This window comes from Oryctolagus cuniculus, chromosome 13 (assembly GCF_964237555.1).
Source record: "Oryctolagus cuniculus chromosome 13, mOryCun1.1, whole genome shotgun sequence".
NCBI lineage: Eukaryota > Metazoa > Chordata > Mammalia > Lagomorpha > Leporidae > Oryctolagus > Oryctolagus cuniculus.
The window spans coordinates 10,011,816-10,031,376 of NC_091444.1; the positions used below are offsets into that span (position 1 = coordinate 10,011,816).

General features: G+C 48.2%; 1 long non-coding RNA gene across 1 annotated transcript in view; it reads left to right on the plus strand.

Annotated features, from left to right (window-relative positions):
* The first annotated feature begins 11,952 nt into the window (after positions 1-11,952).
* Positions 11,953-19,561, plus strand: part of LOC138844856 (uncharacterized) — a 99,828-nt gene continuing 92,219 nt past the window's right edge. The window contains exon 1 of the long non-coding RNA XR_011381240.1: positions 11,953-12,024. This is a non-coding gene — a long non-coding RNA (uncharacterized lncRNA). The remainder of the gene's footprint in view (positions 12,025-19,561) is intronic.

The following is a 19,561-nucleotide window of genomic DNA, read 5'->3' on the forward strand; positions in this document are numbered from 1 at the left end:
GGCTTTGGATCGGCACAGCGTGCCAGCCGTAGCGGCCATTTGAGGGGTGAACCAATGGAAGGAAGACCTTTCTCTCTCTTTCTCTCTCTCTCTCTCTCTCACTAACTCTGCCTGTCCAAAAAAAAAAAAAAAAAGTCTCTTTCGCTCACGGTTTTGGAGCTGGCAAGGGCTTGAGGGCTTGTCTGTGTCACAACACGGCGAATGGTGCCACCGCGGGAGCATGTGTGAGAGCTCACGTGACAATTCAGGAAGCCCGAGACATTCAGGGTTTAGGCTTGCTCTTTCCATAACAGCCTCCTTTCAAGGGACCAGCCAGGTCCACGAGAGCTACATGAATCCCTTCTGAGGGCGGCAACCATCTTCCACTGGGCGCCCTCTTCAAAGTTCTGCGGCCTCCGGCACCTACCGAGTGTGGATGAGCTCCCAGCACCCAAACCTGTGGGTGCCACACTCAAACCATAACCGAGCCACAGGACGCTGGTTTCTGGCCCAGCAAGGAAGAAGCTTGGAAGTCACGACTGCTCTTCTAAGATCTGTCGGAGTCCGAGTCGCGGGGCAAACCACTGACCAAGAAGCTGGAGACACGAGAGAATGCTGAGAATCACGGCTGAGTTGAAGCAGAAGCCGGGAGCCGACACCCCTGTGTCCCGAGCCACAGCTGACGACTTGCTGGGGCTCCTTGTGGGCGCATCTGAGCGCTGGGAACTCCAGGGGCGCCCGGTCAGAGGGAAACCCCGGGCTTTTGCGATTTTACTTCTGGAAGCTCACGCAGGTCCTCACAGGAAGGAGAAAGCAGCCATTTAAAATATGCGCAGAGTATCTTATTCTTTTCAAGAAGGCCTGTCCTCGAAGAAAGTGTTGTACCAGAGCCCAGCCTGCTGGCATTCCATTAGAGCCTAACCAGCCTGCGAGAAAAAAATCCCTGACCCCACCTGCCCCAGCTTTCCATGGCGGGGAAGCCGGTGACCACCCCTAGCTCCCCCCGCCCCCAGCCTTCCTCTGCCGCCTGAGTAGAGGGGGGAACCTACGACGCACATGTGAGCTTCATGGTGTAGGGGTACAGGCTCCCAAAACCCTGGACCTGACCACATGACCACGGACTGTTACCCCTCTCCCTGCACCTCGCCCCCACGTCCCTGAAGGCCTGTTTGCTATACTACACCTTGCATGCCTGGCTTACGCAGATCATTACAGGGTACACCAAGAAGCAAAAAACACAGTTGAAGAGACAGCAGACATCAGAGCCAGTTATGACGGGGATATTGGAATTATCACACCAATACTTAACTTTAAACAACTATTACTAGTAGGCAAGGACGCTAAGGGGAAAAGTAGACAGAATGTAAGAACAGACTGAGTGTTACAAGCAATGAAATGGAAATTCTAAGAGAATCAGAAAGAAATGCTGGAAATCAAAAACTGTAATAAAAATGAAAAATACCTTTGATTGGCTCCTTGGACGACTGCTCTTTGACAAACAGTCAAAGGCAAGTCTGTGGCAAAGCTTTAGCCTCTGCAGGGGGTGGTGATGTAATGATGGGCGTCCTTGTGCAAAACTGACTGTAGGTGCAGACTTAGGCTCTTCACAAAATTTTTTTTCAACTTTTATTTAATAAATACAAATGTCCAAAGTACAACTTTTGGATTATAGCAGCTTTTCCCCCCATAACCTCCCTCCCACCCGCAACCATCCCATCTCCCACTCCCTCTTCCATCCATTCTTTTTTTTTTTTTTTTTGACAGAGTGGACAGTGAGAGAGAGAGACAGAGAGAAAGGTCTTCCTTTGCTGTTGGTTCACCTCCCAATGGCCGCTGCGGCCGGCGCATCACGCTGATCCGAAGCCAGGAGGCAGGTGCTTCTCCTGGTCTCCCATGCGGGTGCAGGGCCCAAGCCCTTGGGCCATCCTCCACTGCCTTCCCGGGCCACAGCAGAGAGCTGGACTGGAAGAGGAGCAACCAGGACAGAATCCGGTGCCCCGACCAGGACTAGAACCCGGGGTGCCGGCACCGCAGGTGGAGGATTAGCCTATTGAGCCACAGCGCCGGCCCCATCCATTCTTCATTAAGATTCATTTTCAATTGTCTTTATATACAGAAGATCAACTTAGTATATACTAAATAAATAAATAAAGATTTCAACAGTTTGCACCCACACAGATACACAAAGTATAAAGTACTTTTTTTTTTAACCGTTAATTTGCATAGTACAACACATTAAGGACAGAGATCCTACATGAGGAGTAAGTGCACAGTGACTCCTGTTGTTGATTTAACAATTGACACTCTTGTTTATGGTGTCAATAATCACCCGAGGCTCTTATCATGAGCTGCCAAGGCTATGGAAACCTCCTGAGTTCACTGACTCTTATCTTATTTAGACAGGGCCATAGTCAAAGTGGAAGTTCTCTCCTCCCTTCTGCTGGGATCTCACTCACAGAGATCTTTCATTTAGGTCATATTTTTTGCCAGTGTCTTGGCTTTCCGTGCCTGTGAAACTCTCATGGGCTTTTTTAGCCAGATCTGAAAGCCTTAAGGGCTGATTCTGAGGCCAGAGGCTCTTCACAACTTTAACTCAGAACTAATCATAGAGCTAACTGTGAAACACAAAACTGTATAAATCCTGAAGATAACATAGGTGGAAACCTGCATAACTTTGAATTTGGCATTGACTTTTTCCATATAACTCCAAAGGCATGATCCGTGAAAGACAGAATTAATAGCTGAACTTCATTCAAATAAAAAACTTCGGGTACATGAAAAACACTGTCAAGAAAATGAGAGGATGAGTCCTAGATCAGGATAAACTATTTACAAAGCACATATCTTGTAAAGGACTGTCATACAAAGAGCTAAACTGAACAATAATACAAAAAATACTGATTAAAAAAAAAGAGCACCATGGGCTAGTGCTGTGGCTCACTTGGTTAATCCTCCGCCTGCGGTGCCGGCATCCCATATGGGCGCCGGGTTCTAGTCCCGGTTGCTCCTCTTCCAGTCCAGCTCTCTGCTGTGGCCTGGGAGAGCAGTGGAGGATGGCCCACGTCATTGGGCCCCTGCACCTGCATGGGAGACCAGGAAGAAGCACCTAGCTCCTGGCTTCGGCGCAGCACCGACCATAGTGGCCATTAGGGGAGTGAACCAACAGAAGGAAGACCTTTCTCTCTGTCTCTCTCACTGTCTATAACTCTACCTGTCAAATAATAATAAAAAAAAATGGAGCCGAAAATCTTAACAGATCCTCAACAAAGCTGATATACAGGTGACAAATAAGCTTGTGAAAAGATGCTGCCCATCATATGGCATCAGGGAAACGCGAAGGGTGAGATGCTACTGCAGGACACTGGCGACACAACCCTGGTGAGGGTGTGGAGCAGCAGGAGTTCTCCTTGGTTGCTGGTGGGAGTGCAAAACGATGCAGCCGCTCCAGAAGACAGCCAGGCTGTTTGTTTGTTTTTACAAAAGCAAATTTTTTTTTTAGAATATAATCTTTTTTTCTGTCTTGTTTTTTAAAGATTTTATTTATTTATTTAAGAGGTAGAGTTACAGACAGTGAGAGAGAGAGACAGAGAGAAAGGTCTTCCTTCTGTTTGTTCACTCCCCAAATGGCCACTACGGCCGGAGTTGTGCCGATCCGAAGCCAGGAGCCAGGTGCTTCTTCCTGGTCTCCCATGGGGTGCAGGGCCCAAGCACTTGGGCCATCCTCCACTGCCTTCCCAGGCCACAGCAGAGTGCTGGCCTGGAAGAGGGGCAACTGGGACAGAACCGGAACCCATATGGGATGCTGGTGCCACAGGCGGAGGATTAACCTACCATTCCAGGGCACTAGCCCCAAAAGCAAACATTGTTTTTTCTGTATGCTCCAGGATGAAACATCATTTCTAGGTCTTAAAGACCTATTTCCCTCAGTCTATCTATCTATCATCTTTGGCTTTCACCATGTGCAAGGCATGCTAAAAAGGACAGACTGAAGAGACAACAAACCTTAAAACAAGACTCACATATGGTGCGGATTTCGTGCTAATCTGGCTAAGGGCTTGGCTGTGTGTGTTTGCTGTAGCCGCAGGTGTCGGGGCCTCACTTTCCTGCAGTGACCTTGTGTTGTTTCCTCCCACGGTGTTTGGGGGTTTCCCCAGGATCTCCTGCTCGGGTAGAATCTGCCCTGCAGCTCTGTTGGCTGTGCCTGTGGCCACACTGGAGTCCTGTCGATGCAGTCTTTACCGAGCAAGTTTCAGACACTGGATTAAATGCAGATGAAGTCTTTTAAGGGATCACACTGCATACACAACCTACCCTAAGCGATCTTCCCTAAATGATCCTTTAGAGAAAGTTAATTCTTCATTATGTGAAAGGCAGGGAGAGGGAGCGAGAGCTCCTGTTTGCTGGTTCACTTCCCAGATGCCCACAATAGGCAGGGCCAGGCCAGGCCTCGGCCAGGAGGTAGGAACTCAGTCTGGGTCTCCCTCCTGTGTGGCAGGGACCCAAGTACTTGAACCATCACCTGCTGCTTCCCAGGGTGCACATTAGCGGGGAGCTGGAATCAGGAGTGGAGCCGGGACTTGAACTCAGGCATTCCGATTTGGGAGACAAGTCTTCTAAGCAGTATCTAACCACTGTGCCAAATGCCTGTCCCTCTTTTGAAAAATGTAAGACTCTATTATAACTATTACCTAAGTTTAGTTATTGTTTTGCATTTTTCTCTAAGAAAAGTTATGTATTGCTTTGTTAAATTTCACCTTTTTTCTCTTTCTGTTCCTTCTCCTTGAAAATTCGTCTTCTAGACTAGTAAAATAAACTATTGGAATTCAATGTCATGTCCACAGTTCCTCTTAAATTTTCACTGACAATAAAGTCCTTTTGTGTTATGACATTCCTCATAATAGCAAGTGTTGGACTAGCAGATAAAATATCAGAAGCCATCTAATAACCAGCTTTGTGTAGCAGAATCCTGAAGTATTCCCTTGAGTTCAGGAGGTGAATGGATTTTCTAGATAATGGAACAACATTTCAGAAGGTTTTGTTTTTTTCATCTTCATTCTAAAATAAGTATTCAGTTTATGTGTTGAGGTGAACCTGTAAGATTATCTTGAAAGAAATATTTTATTTTAAAAGCTAGAAGTTTCCCCCCAACTATACATTAATCTTATTGTTGACATTTAATACCAAGCCTGGCTATTTAAAATTAAGAATGTTAATACAACTATATTCTTTTTAAACTATTATTTAATATATACAAATTTCATGTATTTCATATATACAGATTTAGGAACATAGGGATACTGTATCTCAGGAAATAAATGAGTTGTAATATCACAGCCTTTTCAAAAAATTAGATTTCCTGTCAAATAAGAATTGGAGCCACCGCATGTTTATGTGCTCTTGATTGACATTTAAGAATCCCTGTGAATACATTTGTGTTGTATAACATAAAAACATTTTATGAAATCAGCTTTGATTTGATATCAGGATTTGGGGGTGGCCATGTATGTGCCACTGCTTTTTAAAAACATTTTTAAATTTCTTTCTTTAATTGAGAGATGAATTTACAGGCAGAGAGAGGGAGAGAGATATCTTCCATCTACTGGTTCACTCCCCAAATGGCCACAATGGCCAGAGCTGGGCCGATCTGAAGCCAGGAGCCAGGAGCTTCTTCCAGGTCTCCCACGTGGGTGCAGGGGCCCAAGCACCTGAGCCATCTTTTGCTGCTTTCCCAGGCACACTATCAGGGAGCTGGATCAGAAGTGGAGCAGCTGGGACTTGAACTGGTGTCCATATGGGATGCTGGCTCTGAAGATGCCGGCTTAACCCTTTGCACCACAACACTGTGCCACTGCTTTTAATTTTGTTATAAGAAAAGACAGATTTTTGATCAGATGAGAAGCTTAGGTTATTAGAAACATGTGATGAAATCTAAACTCACTTGATTATTTTGCCTGACCTCCAAATTGAATTTAATTATAACTTTCATGTATTTTTCATAAGATGATTTTTCTAAGTACATATCGTATTTGTTCAACTTTCAGTGTAGAGAATTCTGGGAATTCGAGAAACTAATAAAGCATAGTTTCTGCCATAAAGGGGCTGCTAATCTTAAGAAAGAGTCAAAGCGAATAGAAAAGGACCCTTCAGTCAGTCAAGAAATCTTTCATCTGTACTTGCTACGGGCTCCTCCTTGTGAGTCCCCAGGCATGCGTATGGGATCGCCTTTTTCCTGGCATACAGTCTAGAAAAAGCTGGGTGAAAAAGGACCTTGGGTAAGTACCATTATGCAAGACATGCTAATAGAGACTAGAGTAGAAAAAATGATTTTTGGCTGATATCACAAGAACTGAAGGTAGAAAAACTGCATGGGAGATGAAGCCACTGAAATGGTCCCCAGAGGATGGCGGGAGTCAGTGGATGGACCCTGGAGGGCGCTGCGGGGGGTGCGAGGGGCGAGCTGGGAAGCAGAGCGGGAGCTGTGTGTGGATTGTTTAAAGGACAACACTTTGCTTGCCGGGTCTTAGTAAACTGGGACAAATGCCTGCCCCATCACACCGCAATAGCATTCCTTAGTATATGCCCCTCCCCCAAGGAATATATGTGCAATAAAAATGCACACATAGCGAATATTCTCACAAGAATATTCGTATTAACTTTATTCATCAATCCAAATGTGTACACAGCTCAAAGATTTATCAGGAGAACAGATAAGCAACTTGTGTTAGACCTACACAATAGAGAAGAGCTACGGATACAAGCAGCACAAACGTGGAGGGTTTGAGTTTGGATCTCCTAAGCACACTGAGCTGAATATGGCAGACACAGAACGCCGACTGAATTTCACTTATCTGAAGTTCTAGAACAAAGCCAATCTGTGGTGAGAGGAATCAGAATAACTATTTCCTCAGGGTATGGTGGCAAGCTGTCTGGAAAGGGGATGGGGGGGGGGGGTTTCTAGGGTGGCGGAAATGTTCTGTATTTTTAATCACATAGGTTACATGGGTGTCCACACCTTTGTCAAAATTCATGGAGCACTTATGTGTGTTACACTGTATAGATGGCACTATAATAAATTACTCGTAGCATTAACAAAAAGAGCAGCAAGTGGTCCATTTGACTACACTGTTGGACACATGGCAACCTGGAAAATTTAGTATGGTAATAAAAATTGAAGCAGAGGACAAAAAACAGTTGTTTATTACTGTTGGTTCTTATTTTATGTGAAGTTGAGCAGGAGGTAAGTTGCTTGGCTGAAAGGAGTTGAAATTGAGTCTTTAAGGAGAAAAAAGTCAGGAAGAGGTGCAGATGGAAGGGAGTTACAACAAGCTGGTAAGATCGAGCCTTTACTGCATTTTCTATGCGGTTTCCGTGACATTCGTGTCCGCTGAAAGGAGCTGTGTGGACTGAGACCCTCCGTTGATTAGATCATGGGAACATGAGTCCCGTTAATGCCAAGACTGGACTTGAACAAAAACAAATTGGCAGATAAATAAATCATAGGCGATCAACAACAGCTTCGTGTGTCCTTTTTTTTTTAAACTTTTATTTAATGAATATAAATTTCCAAAATACAGCTTATGGATTACAATGGCTCCCCCCGCCATAACTTCCCTCCCACCCACAACCCTCCCCTTTCCCGCTCCCTCTCCCCTTCCATTCACATCAAGATTCATTTTCAATTCTCTTTATATACAGAAGATCAGATTAGCATATATTAAGTAAGGATTTCAACAGTTTGCACCCACATAGAAACACAAGGTGAAAAATACTGTTTGAGTACTTGTTATAGCATTAAATCACAATGTACAGCACATTAAGGACAGAGATCCTACATGGGGAGTAAGTGCACAGTGACTCCTGTTGTTGACTTAACAAATTGACACTCTTGTTGATGGCATCAGTAATCTCCCTAGGCTCTTGTCATGAGCTGCCAAGGCTACGGAAGCCCCCTGAGCTCACCGATTCTGATCTTACTCAGACAAGGGCGTGTCTGTTCTTAATGCCTTCCTAGATGTAAATCAAGTTTCACCGCGGTTGGTGTCTCTTCTTTGTCGATTGGGGGTGTGGTTGTGTCGTATTTCTGTGTACTGTGTTGCATTTTGGCTCTCACTTTTCAGCTGGCTTCTGACTGGCGAGTGGGGCAGCAATGCCTCGTCTCTACTTTTAAGGAGACGTCTCTAGAACTCTTTTGTTAGCATTTTCTCAATTCCTTTGTGGTATCCATTCATGCTTAGTGTCCCTCACAGATGGTGTTGCTGATAGGATGATGTTTCGGAGACACCTGGAAGGCAGATTGTGGAGCTGGGTGGATCCAGGTGGCTGCCAGGCTGCTCCAGCTGCCAGGACGGACGACCGCTGACCGGGTCCTGAAGCCGCAGACGGTTACTTCCCAGCTCTTGAGCCTGTAGGTCTAAGACCAGGGTGCTCTCTCCTTGAATCACAAAAGGCTTGCTGAGTCCTCTCATGACAGAGAGGGAGCCAGAACAAGTTCCCACAAGGTCTCTGGGCTTCCTCTAAGGACACTGATCCTCTGAGTACCCCGCCCTCATGACGTCATCCGAGCTTCAGAACCTCCCAAACGTTCCATTTGCAGAAACGCTCCATTGGCAGTTGGGGCTGCAGCATATGAGTTTTAGGGGGACAAAAACTTCCCATCGATAGCAGTAGCCTTCAATAAGTTTTCTTGGTTTCAAATTCCTTAGCTTTAAAATGAACATGTCCAGTAGTTACTTGGAAGTACTCACCAAGAGATACATTCACGTGGGAGGGAAGATGACACAGATAAACACAAGTGTCTCTCTCGTGCCATTGCGGTCTCTTTTCCAGCTATGATTGTGTTGTCAAATTCTCCCTCAGGTGGTGATGATTACTATACAGATTATTTGAGGAACCTTCAAGGAGTTCATGGAAAGTGCATATTATGAAAAAACTATGCATGGATTTCAAAATATTTTTGCACCAAAATAAACTTATCTTTTAATTCCATTTCCAATGAGCGTCACTTATTGATAATGTCCTTTGTGTTCCTTCCATCATGGGATCATGGAAATAAACCAAGGAGGTCTGTGTATATTGTTCGGTCTGTGTAGCTGGTCACTGGCAGGTTTTTGCATTCATAGCTTTAAAAGCTGCCCTTCATTACTCTCCTTTTGTTTACATAGATTGCCCAAGATTGTGGTATCACAATCCAACAACATCCAACAATACAGGTAGCCTCTGGCCTCTCAGGTTTATTTAGCTGAAGTGGCATTTGTATTCTCTAAAATAAATTTTGCTCTCTGGTTGGCTATATTTTGTGCATTGGTATAGGAAGTGCTATGGTGCCATGCATACAACAACCTCAATACGTAACTTAGTAACTCCCCAGCCTTGTAACCTGTAAGTCTGATGCAAGATGCTTACTCGGCAGATTATCATTTAACTTTAAGGAGTGCCAGGTCAAAATCAAAACTATTGCCCATACATTGCTGCCATATATTTGTGCTTACACATATCTGTGACGACAGACGTAAGAATCTACTGCAAATGTTAATGCAATATTCACAAGAATAATTTTTATTTTATATTAAGCTTTCAAGAAGAATGTAGTTTATGCCCATGTCTAATAAGATAACAATTCCATCACTCAAAACTCCCAGCACTAATGAAGAGAATGTTCTTGATTCTGATGGGCAGAAAGGTATAGTTAGGGGTTTATTTATACGTGAAAGGAACTGAGAGATGTTTTTGTCATTCTTGAGTTAGTATTAATGAGGAGTGGAGAACAGGTATGGGTGCATCTGTCTCCCAAATTGAGTCAGTTCTTTCCAGAAGTATTTGTGTGCCTTTTACGTACCAAACACTCCAACAGTACCCGGAAATGCAGTTGTGAGCAAGACATAAAACCAAGTTCCTGGCCCTCGTGGAGCCCCCAGTCCAAGATGCAAAGCCCGGATCCTGGGCTACAGGACCCCACAGGCAGTTTGGCTCATCACACATGGGGAAGCCAAGGTGGCATTCTGGAGAGAGTGTCGCTTCAGCGAGAACATAGATTACAATTTCAGGTACACAAGCCTACGGCGTTGTGAGACCTCACAGTGGAAGCAGAAATCAGCAACAAAGACCGAGGATAAGTAAGCGCAGTTGCCAGTCTCTTGCTGTCTCATCTTGGTTAACTCACTCATGCGCCTCAACAGTGCTCCGCAGTGCGTGTGAGTCCTCACCCTTTATAGGTAAGAAAACGGGTTGTGAGAGCTTGAGTAATTTGCTCAACCAACAGCCAAGAAGTGGAAAAGCCAGGCCTGGGGACTAATCTGTCCATCCCCAGCTGTGGTCATAGGCCTTTGCAGTCAGGAGAGGCAGCCAGAGAAATAGAAGCCTCCTGCTTAGAACCAGTCTGCGAAGCTGGAATCCTAAGAGGTCACGTATGAAACTAACAGAGGCTGCCACACAGCACATGCGGAGTTGTTGGAAGGCGTCTCTGCACGTGCCAGTCCTCCAGAGTGAGGGCTCGGTGAAGGCAGGAGTCTCTCTCTTCATCGGTGCTGCGTCAACTGAAATGGTGCCAAGCGTGCAGACCCTTGGCACAGCGACCTGAGCCTTGCACAGCCACCAATTCCAACAAGGTGTCTCAGGACAACTTGGTGGACCAGGTGGAGAAATATAATCAGACAACAAAAAGCGAAGATGTTTGATTAATGCAGTGATATAAAAATGGGTATAATTCTTGGGGTTGTGCCTTCTGTGGGTTTTGAGAAACGTACCCATCACTACAGCATAACGGAGTAGTTTCACTGCCCTGAAATCTTCTGTGCCCGACCTGTTCATTCCCTCTCTCCCAAGCCCCGGGCAAACGCTGCTCTTTTGGCTGTCTCCAAAGTTTTGCCTTTTGCAGACCAATCCGTTTTTTCGCCCCGCAGCCAGAGTGCGCTCCCTGAAACAACCTTTCTCCTTCACTCCTGGTTCTCCATTGCTCAGGGCCGGGTCTAACCACTGTGCTGACTCGGCAGTGGACGAGGCCTTCACATGGTCTCCTTTCGTGGAAGGGTTGCAGGGGACAGACAGTGAATGATGAAACTGACGACGTGATGAGCTCCCTTGCCGTGAGTGTCACGATGGTGATACAGCAGCAGCAGAACAGGCAGTGACTGGAGCCTGGGAAGCTTTCCTTCTGCTGGGGGAAGATGAGAGGGGTTTTGGCCTGAGAGGTGAAAGCCATGGGCAGTGGTGGGGAGGAGCCCTGCAGGCACAGGGAAGAGCGTGTACAAGGCCCTGAGGAGGCAACATCTGGGTGAGGCCGGTGTTCTGGGGAGGGTCAATGGGGTGATAAGAGAAGGGAGTTTTTGAAGAGCATCTAAGTGGCAAAGGGGACTGGTGTTTGTTCAAACTGTCACTGCTTTCAATTTTCAAAGGATTGAAAGTCATTCTCCACCACCCCACCCCCACCCCCACTTTTTGTTTTTTAAGAAGAAGAGATCTGAGACGTTAAATCCCTTGCCTGGGCTCTCACGGCCGGTAGTTGTGGAACTGGGGTGTGAGGCTGGTCGGGGTCTGATTTCAGCTCCCATCCTCCTGGGCTCTCCTGGGGAAACAGTTGGGGTGCTGGTGTCTGCTGAGAGCTCGCTCTCTGAGCCCCGTTTATTCAGTGTGAGTTGCACCGTGGCTCTGCTCCCTTTTTGTGTTTGTGAAGTCACCGGAGAGGCAGCCATGCTACACTCACACTTCCTCCTGGACTTTAGCCTGTTCAAGCACAAGCCCGTCGGGACTGTGTCCTGGTGAAGAAGGAAGCAGTCGGGAACCATCCTCGTGCTAAGGGAGAGTGCAAGGTGTGCGATAGCGGCTCGCTCTCTGGAACCCCAGAGTTCATGTTCTAGTCTTCCTTGATGTTACTGAAGTCGGAGCATAACAGTGTCTGTCAAACAAAGCTGCAATTGTAGGTTTTAAAGAGATTTCCCTGTTCCTAAAGTAAAATCTTCCCATTTACATCTTTTTTAGATAAAACAAGGAGACATCCAATGTACCAAGATAGACCTGGGTCAATGGTGAGATGGACAGATATGCTTCTCGGTAAGGTTGTCCTGGTACAAAGGTACCTGAAAGCAACGAGACACGTGGCCCCATAAATTGCTGAGAAGGCCACCATGCCTCGGTGGCAGGGAGATTAGGAAGCAAGGTGGGACCATCAGCTTTGAGTCACCCAGGTCTCCCTTAGAGAAAATCTTCTGTAACTCTCTTACTTGAATGTGCTAATGTTCAACAAGTCCATAAAGGTGATAGAATTCATACCATAGTTGAGGACAGTCATTGGAATGTGCAGTTTACTCTTGTATGAAACCAGAGTCTGGGGTTTCTCATGACAGGATGGAACAATTTAGAGTTTTTCTGCACTGGGTTTGGTTATGAATGATCAGCATCTGTCTGAGCTGAGGGGGGCAGCCTGGCTATGTGCAGAAGCATCAAGGTGAACTGGGAGACGGCAGAGCGGAAAATTAGCTGGGCAGCGATGAATCCAAGCTGGCGCATTGAACACTGGGGGCTCGCAGGTGGACAGTGTTGCAGGAACACGTAATGAAAGGAAGCACAGTGAAAGAACTGTAGGGAGAAGAGCAATAAAAGGAAAAACAGGTAGTGACCATAATAGGCGGACCATGAGACCAAAGGGCACAATTAGAAATAGCCCAGGCAGCAGGGAAGTGTACACAGGACAGAAAAGATAAGATATGGAAGCCAAGGGCACAAAGCCAGGCTAGAGGGTCAAATAGCTATGGAAACAGGTTAGGAGTCACGCAGGAAGACAGAGAGCCAGGCTGGAAGCAGTCGAGGGGAAAGGCGGGGAATGGATTGAAGTCAAGGCCATGGCTAGGAGGTAATGGAGGCACTAGATCAAAGCAGAGCAGGGGATGAAAAATCAAAGAGAAGCTCTGTGTGCCGCCACTTTCTGAGTTCTCATCTCAGAACCTGTTTTGTTGTTGGTAGCAGATCTAGCAACAGAAGAAAAACACTTCAACGCTTCCATTTAAAAATGTGAATCCGAAGGGCAAGACTCGGAAAACAAATGGAAGTCTGGCTGTTTCAAAAAAGGTCCTCTTGTGGAGGGTCACTTCAGCTATCACTTATATCCTATCTCGGAAGTTCTGTGTGTGTGTGTGTGTGTGTGTGTGTGTGTTCCTGCTTGCAAGGGCTTTTGCATTTTGTCAGATGGTGCATTGTCAGGCTGCAAAGTGCAGTGGAGAACAGAGTGACTTTGGCTCTGAGTGCTGTAGCTTTAGTTGCTCCAAGTACACAGGCATGATTAGGTAGTCAGATAGATTGACTGAGAACAGCCTGGGAATTGGCCCAGGCGGTGGGGTGACGTGTGATTTGCACTTTGGTGCCGACTGCTCCCGAGCCCTTCTCCCAAGGTTCTTTTTAAGATTTATTTTTATTTATATGGCAGGAAGAATTATAGAGAAAAGAGGAGAGACAGAGACGCAGATCTCCTATCTGCTGGTTCACTCCCCAAATGACTGCCCTGGCCAAAGCTAAGGGTCAGGAACTCCATCCAGGCCTGCCACTGAGTGGCCGAGCCCAAGCACTCGGGCCATCTTCTGCTGCTTTTCCAGGCAGGGAGCTGGATCAGAATTGGAACAGCCAGCCCCCCAAAACCTGCGCTAACATGGAGTACCAGCATCACAGGTGCAGCTCAACCCGCAGGGCCACAACACCACCTCTGTGTTTTGTTTTGTTTCTTTCCGCTGTGGCAGTTACCACGGGACTGCAATCTGTTGGTACATCCGAATACATTGCTCTGTAGGTTTTAAATGCTCCTGTAGTCTGTGTGTAAATCACTTCTACTTCCACATGACATTCACTACCTTGAAATTCTAGGTAAGCAGTGCATGACAAGATAATTGACAGACACGCAGCTCCCTGCAGACGACCGCAGTAGGTCCCGGCTCTGCCGTCCTCAGCCCGCCGAGTGCAGTCACCTGTGTTCAGATCCAGGCACAAACTCGGTCAATTCTGGTGCTTGTTCTTGAATGGGCCAAATGCCATCTGATGGAAGCAACTTGGTGTCTTACTTAACAAGGGAGAAATGATTGGGTGGGACAGATGTGGTTTAGTTTCAGCAGGAATGGCTCTCATGCTACTTCGTGTGGCATTGGATTTGTGTGTTTTGTCGTGTTCAGATGCGTGTGGCTCTTGTCTTCCCACTTCCTGGATTCTCCACGGCCAGGGGTCATGGATGAGAGGGGCTGCAGCGGGGGGGATGCTCAGGAGATGTTTCCTCCAAAGAATGCAACTTCAGCCTACATCCTCTGCTTTTCCAGCTCCTGTGGGGGATTGTCAAGTGTCAACTCCAGACCCAGCCCTAGTCCTACTCGCAGGAGAGGCCTCTGTGCGTCTCTGGGTTGTGATCTGGAGAACATGCGACTGTGCCGTTGTCACAGCTGCCAGGGAGTCAGGAGGACCCTGAGGAAGGGGTTGTAGCCCAAGAGGAGGCAGGCCAAAGGGCGGGGCCCGCCAGGTGGAAAGGTGGCCACGGTGCTTCAAGAATGCGACTTCATATTTGATTTTTTTAAAAGGCGCTCTGATATGGAACATGGGTGTCTTTTTAAAAATTTTTAAAAAGCTTTATTTTTATTTATTTGAAAGACGGAGCCACAGAGAAAGATAGATAGAAAGAGAGGTCTTCCATCCTCTGGTTCACTCCCCAGATGGCTGCAACTGCCGGAGCTGCGCTGATCCGAAGCCAGGAGCCAGGAGCTTCTTCTGGGTCTCCCACACAGGTGCAGAGGCCCAAGGACTTGGGCCTTCTTCTACTGCTTTCCCAGGCCACAGCAGAGAGCTGGATCAGAAGTGGAGCAGCCAGGACTAGAATCTGCTTCCATATGGGATGCCAGTGCTTCAGGCCAGGGCTTTAACCCACCGGCCTCCATATTTGATTTTGAATGGTTGGCGGATGGGGAGGGGCTGGTCAGTGGGTTCTAAGTCACAGGTAGATGAGAGAGACACGGGAAAGGCCTGGCATTCTGTCGCATGGGAGGGAGGCTGTAGATAACACTGTATGCTTCAGAAAGGAAAATTAAAGGATTCTGTATGTTTTAACCGCAAAGACACGCTCAGTGTTAGAGCACGTAGATATGCCACCTGTGATTTGGGTGTTACACAACATGTGCGAGTATTGGTACCACATAACTAGGTCCAATTTTTATGTGTCAGTTACAAAATAGTATGAGGGTGGGCATTGGCATGCTGGTTAAGGTGCCCCTTGGACACCTGCATCCCACACTGGAGTGCCTGGCTCTGCTCCTGGGAGTGCGCACCCTGGGAGGCAGCAGGTAATGGCTCAAGCAGTTGGGTCCCTGTCATCCACAGAGAGACGCAAATTGAGTTCCAGCCTGGCTCAGCCCTGGCCGTTGCAGGCACTGGAGAGTAAACCAGCAGATGGGAGATATGTCTGTCTTTCTCCTTGTCCTTATGCCTCTCAAATAAGTACAAACATTAAAATCTGCATTAGTGGCATGGGGGTGGGGTAAGAGACTGGGAGTGGTCGGCAGCAGCAGGTAGATGGCGTGGAGGATGCCTGTGCTAAGGCAGAAGGAGCAAGGGTCAGAAACTCGAGCCAGAGTGGCTCAGAGGGAAGAAGCTGCCCCCCCGGGAATGCCACTCCCTGTCCCCCAGAAGAGAAACAGGCTCTCTGCTTTGTTCGTCTGAACTCAAAGGGCCCGGTGACCTCAGAGAGTGTCCCTGTTTGCGTTGTCCCCCTTCCCTTCAGTTGGTCTAATCATCCAGGTGCTGTTTAATCTTTATTATGGTTCAAAGGTGTGCAGAGTTACAGGATCCAAGAGCACACGGTGGAGTCTGCATGTGGGATCCAGACCCGCCTGGGCTTGCCTGGTAACAGCTGTGGGCGAAGTCCTTCTCCAGGAAGAGCTGAGGGACGTTGTGGGGGAGATGTCCCCCCACAGAGCCCACCCAGGTGGCGCTGAGCGGGGGTGAGCCCTCAGAGCACAGCCCTTGCACTGGTGGCCCGTGTGCACCTGTCTGGGTTTCCAGGGAGGCAGTGGGGCCTGCAAGCAAAGCCTTGTGAATTCTGACAGGTGTTCTGCCACTGTGGTGCCCGCTGCCTGGCAGCTCGGAAAAACAACGTAGTGTTGGAAGTCTGAGAAAGAGGCCTCTGGCTGTCCCTGGGGACCCCAGCTGCCCTGGGCCACCCCCCCCCCCCAACCTGTCCCAGGGCTTTAGGCCTCAGGACGGCAGTGGCATGGGTGGTGGCTCGGCTGGACAAGGAACCCATTAGTCCTCCCAGGGTCACTGGCGAGAGCGCATCTTGATGAACTGATTTAGTCCTCTCAAAACAGCCCTGGCAGTGAACGCTTTCATCACCCCACAGCCAGGAAGGCACGAGCACTGTGGACTGGCCAGTGTGGCCCAGAGCCCGAGCCCCAGGTAGAGGCGCCAGCCACATGATCAGCCCGAGAAAGGCGCTGTGCTGAGGGGTAGGACAGGAGGGAAGGCAGGGTCCGTGTAGCGCTTCTCCGTGGTCCCCAGGGCCGTGAGCATGAACGTGGTCCCTGGGCCCATGGGCACGAATGTGGTCCCCAGGCCTGTGGGCATGAACGTGGTCCCTGGGGCCGTGGGTGTGAACGTGGTCCCCGGGGCTGTGGGCACGAATATGGTCCCAGGGCTGTGGGCATGAACGTGGTCCCCAGGGCCATGAGCATGAACGTGGTCCCCGGGGCTGTGAGCACTAACGTCGTCCCTGGGGCTGTGAGTGTGAACGTGGTCCTAGGGGCCGTGGGTGTGAACGTGGTCCCTGGGCCCATGGGCACGAATGTGGTCCCCAGGGCTGTGGGCGTGAACGTGGTCCCCGGGGCTGTGGGTGCGAACGTGGTCCCAGGGCTGTGGGCATGAATGTGGTCCCCAGGGCTGTGGGCGTGAATGTGGTCCCCGGGGCTGTGGGCGTGCAAGCCGCGTTCCCTGGAACCCGAGAGAGGGCAGTGTTGGGGATGGATGCACTTCAGTGTGGCAGGAGACAGGTTGCAGCGAGAGTCACTCAGCAAACACGGGTCGAGCCATCTTCCCAGCGACGGTCGACACAGTGCACAGCGCCATCCTGAGTCCCGTGGACCTCAGTTACAGTCCCACGGGGGACTTTGCCTTGAAGCGCTCCAGGGTAAAGACAAAGCGTTTACGTCCACGTCCAGCGGTCCTTTGCACATTGTTGGGAGACTGGGCTTGTCCAGGGTGCGGGTGGAGGGAGCAGGCGGGTGGATGACTGGGGTGGGGAGAGGATCAGAGAGGTTTTCCGCTGGGGGACTGAGGGCTGTCTCTTGCTGTTCATGTAGCAAGTGTGTGAGGGCCTAGATTGTCCTGTGACGCCCACTTCCCTCACACTCACTCCTCTGTGATCAGCAGTGCCAAGGCCCGCGCTGCACGTGCCCAGACTTCTCCCCCGCTTGTTCCAGCTTCGTCTTTTCTGCTGTGAATGTTAACCCACCGAACAAACTCTTCCTGTCTAGCTTTTCCTTGGGCCAATTCTCCTATCCTTTCTTATCTTCTTCCCTGGTCAACCTAGCACCTGTAAGAGATGACTCATGGGGGCCGGTGCTGTGGCCAGTGGGTTAAAGCCCCAGCCTGCTGCCCCGGCATCCCATATGGGCGTCCTGGCTGCTCCACTTCTGATACAGCTCCCTACTAATTGCCTGGGAAAGCAGTAGAGGATGGCTCAAGTCCTTGGGTCCCTGCACCCATGTGGGAAACCCAGAAGCAGCTCCTGGCTCCTGGCTTTGGCCATTTGTTATGGCCGTTTGGGGAATAAACCAGTGGATGGAAGATCTCTGTCTCTTCTTCTCTCCCTCTGTAACTTCACCTTTCAAATACACTAATAAATCAATAATTTTTTAAAAAGATGACTCCTGGGTGTTATACCGAGTAAAAATGGGCCTAGACCCCTCTGTGCTCCAGTGGTGACGTTTGGCTCAAAGCAGCCACTGCTACTGTGAGCTTGATACGTAAGCTCATTCTAACCGGAGTATACCCTTGGAACAAGCAGCTGAGTCTCAGCCAGCCACAGCAGCCAATCGCAGGCTGCCAGCTGATCAGGCCACGCCCATATACGAGACAAATGCCCACCATAGCCAATGGCATTGTTTCTGTAGGTTACTTCCTTTTCTTTGGCTATAAATATAAGCCGGACAGATGGATCATTTTGGATCAACTTCTGTCTGGAATGCTGCTGAGTTCTAGAATCTTTTTCTTGCCCCAATTTTGGTGACTTTACTCGCATTTTTCTTTGCCATCGCTTACATAATGCTGAGCTAGAAGCCGGAAGGACAGGCAGTCTCCTTTTCCGGCTGACCCTCCTTGCTTAAAGCAGGCAATCAAATTTCCGTCTCCTTATTTCTCTTTTCTAAGTGGCTAAAGAAAGCACTACTTTCTTTTGAGGATTTGTACCCTTCACTGCTCTCTAGTTCTTTTTAAAAAAAGATGTATTGATTTATTTGAAAGGCAGAGTGACAGAGGGACACACACACACACACACACAGATCTTTCATCAACTGGTTCACTCCCCAAATGGCCACAGTGGCCCGGGGCTGGGCCAGGCTACCAGGAGCCAGTAGTTTCATCCAGGCCTCCTACATGGGTGGCAGGGCCCTACAGACTTGGGCCATCATTGTCCGCTTTCCCAGATACATTAGCAGGAAGCTGGATTGGAAGAGGAGCAGCCAGTGGCTTAACCCAATGCACCACAATGCTGGCCCCATCCTCTCTCTTGTAGTCGGAAGGTCTCTCCTTTCTCTTAGCTCCAGGCATCAGCATTTCCTGTCCTACTCACATCTGCCTCCAAGCTCAGGCTGACTCCTCTCTTAGAGCTCTTGTTTGTCGCTGCGGGAGAAAGGTTGAATTCCCTCTGGGATCTGCCCACCTGTGCTATCTCTGCTTAGTCTTTTGGTTTGGGCTCTGGCCAACTGAGCCCCAAGTGTTTTCCTAAGTAGAGTACGCCTCTTGTGAGTCTGCCACTCTCTCTTGCCTTCCTCCCTGCCTCTCTTTCATGTCCCTTTTATCTTGCTCTAAATCATATATTGTCCTAATAGAATGCACTCTCATTTAATAAACAGGCATTCTGAGTCCTGGGCACCTCTTCTGGATTGAGTCACCCTGTGTTCCGTTCAGCCTTGGGATCCTTAACTAAGAAAAATGGTTACTTCTCTAAAATATTGGTCTGTCTGCATTCAAACAACTGACCTGACCTTTCTCTTCCTCCATGAGGTGGCTTCAGTACAAACTGTCCTATCCCAGAGAATTCCCCCTGCTTTCCTCGAGAACAATACTTCATTACAGCTGAAAAGATATTTGTTGAATAAAGTTATTAAAATCAAGGTTTGGATGGATGAGGACATAAAAATACCCACTATACATTATTAGTTCAAAAAGAAAGCAGTTTACAAAGTTGAATGCTTAGCAAGGCCGGAATTTTATTTAGAAGTTTATATACACAAAATTAGAAAGCAAAACTGTTCACATGTTACACCAAAGTTTTAACAGTGGTTGTCTGATTGAGGGAGTTATGACCAAATTTTATTTTTTCCTTTGGCTCATATATTTTCCATGTGGATGT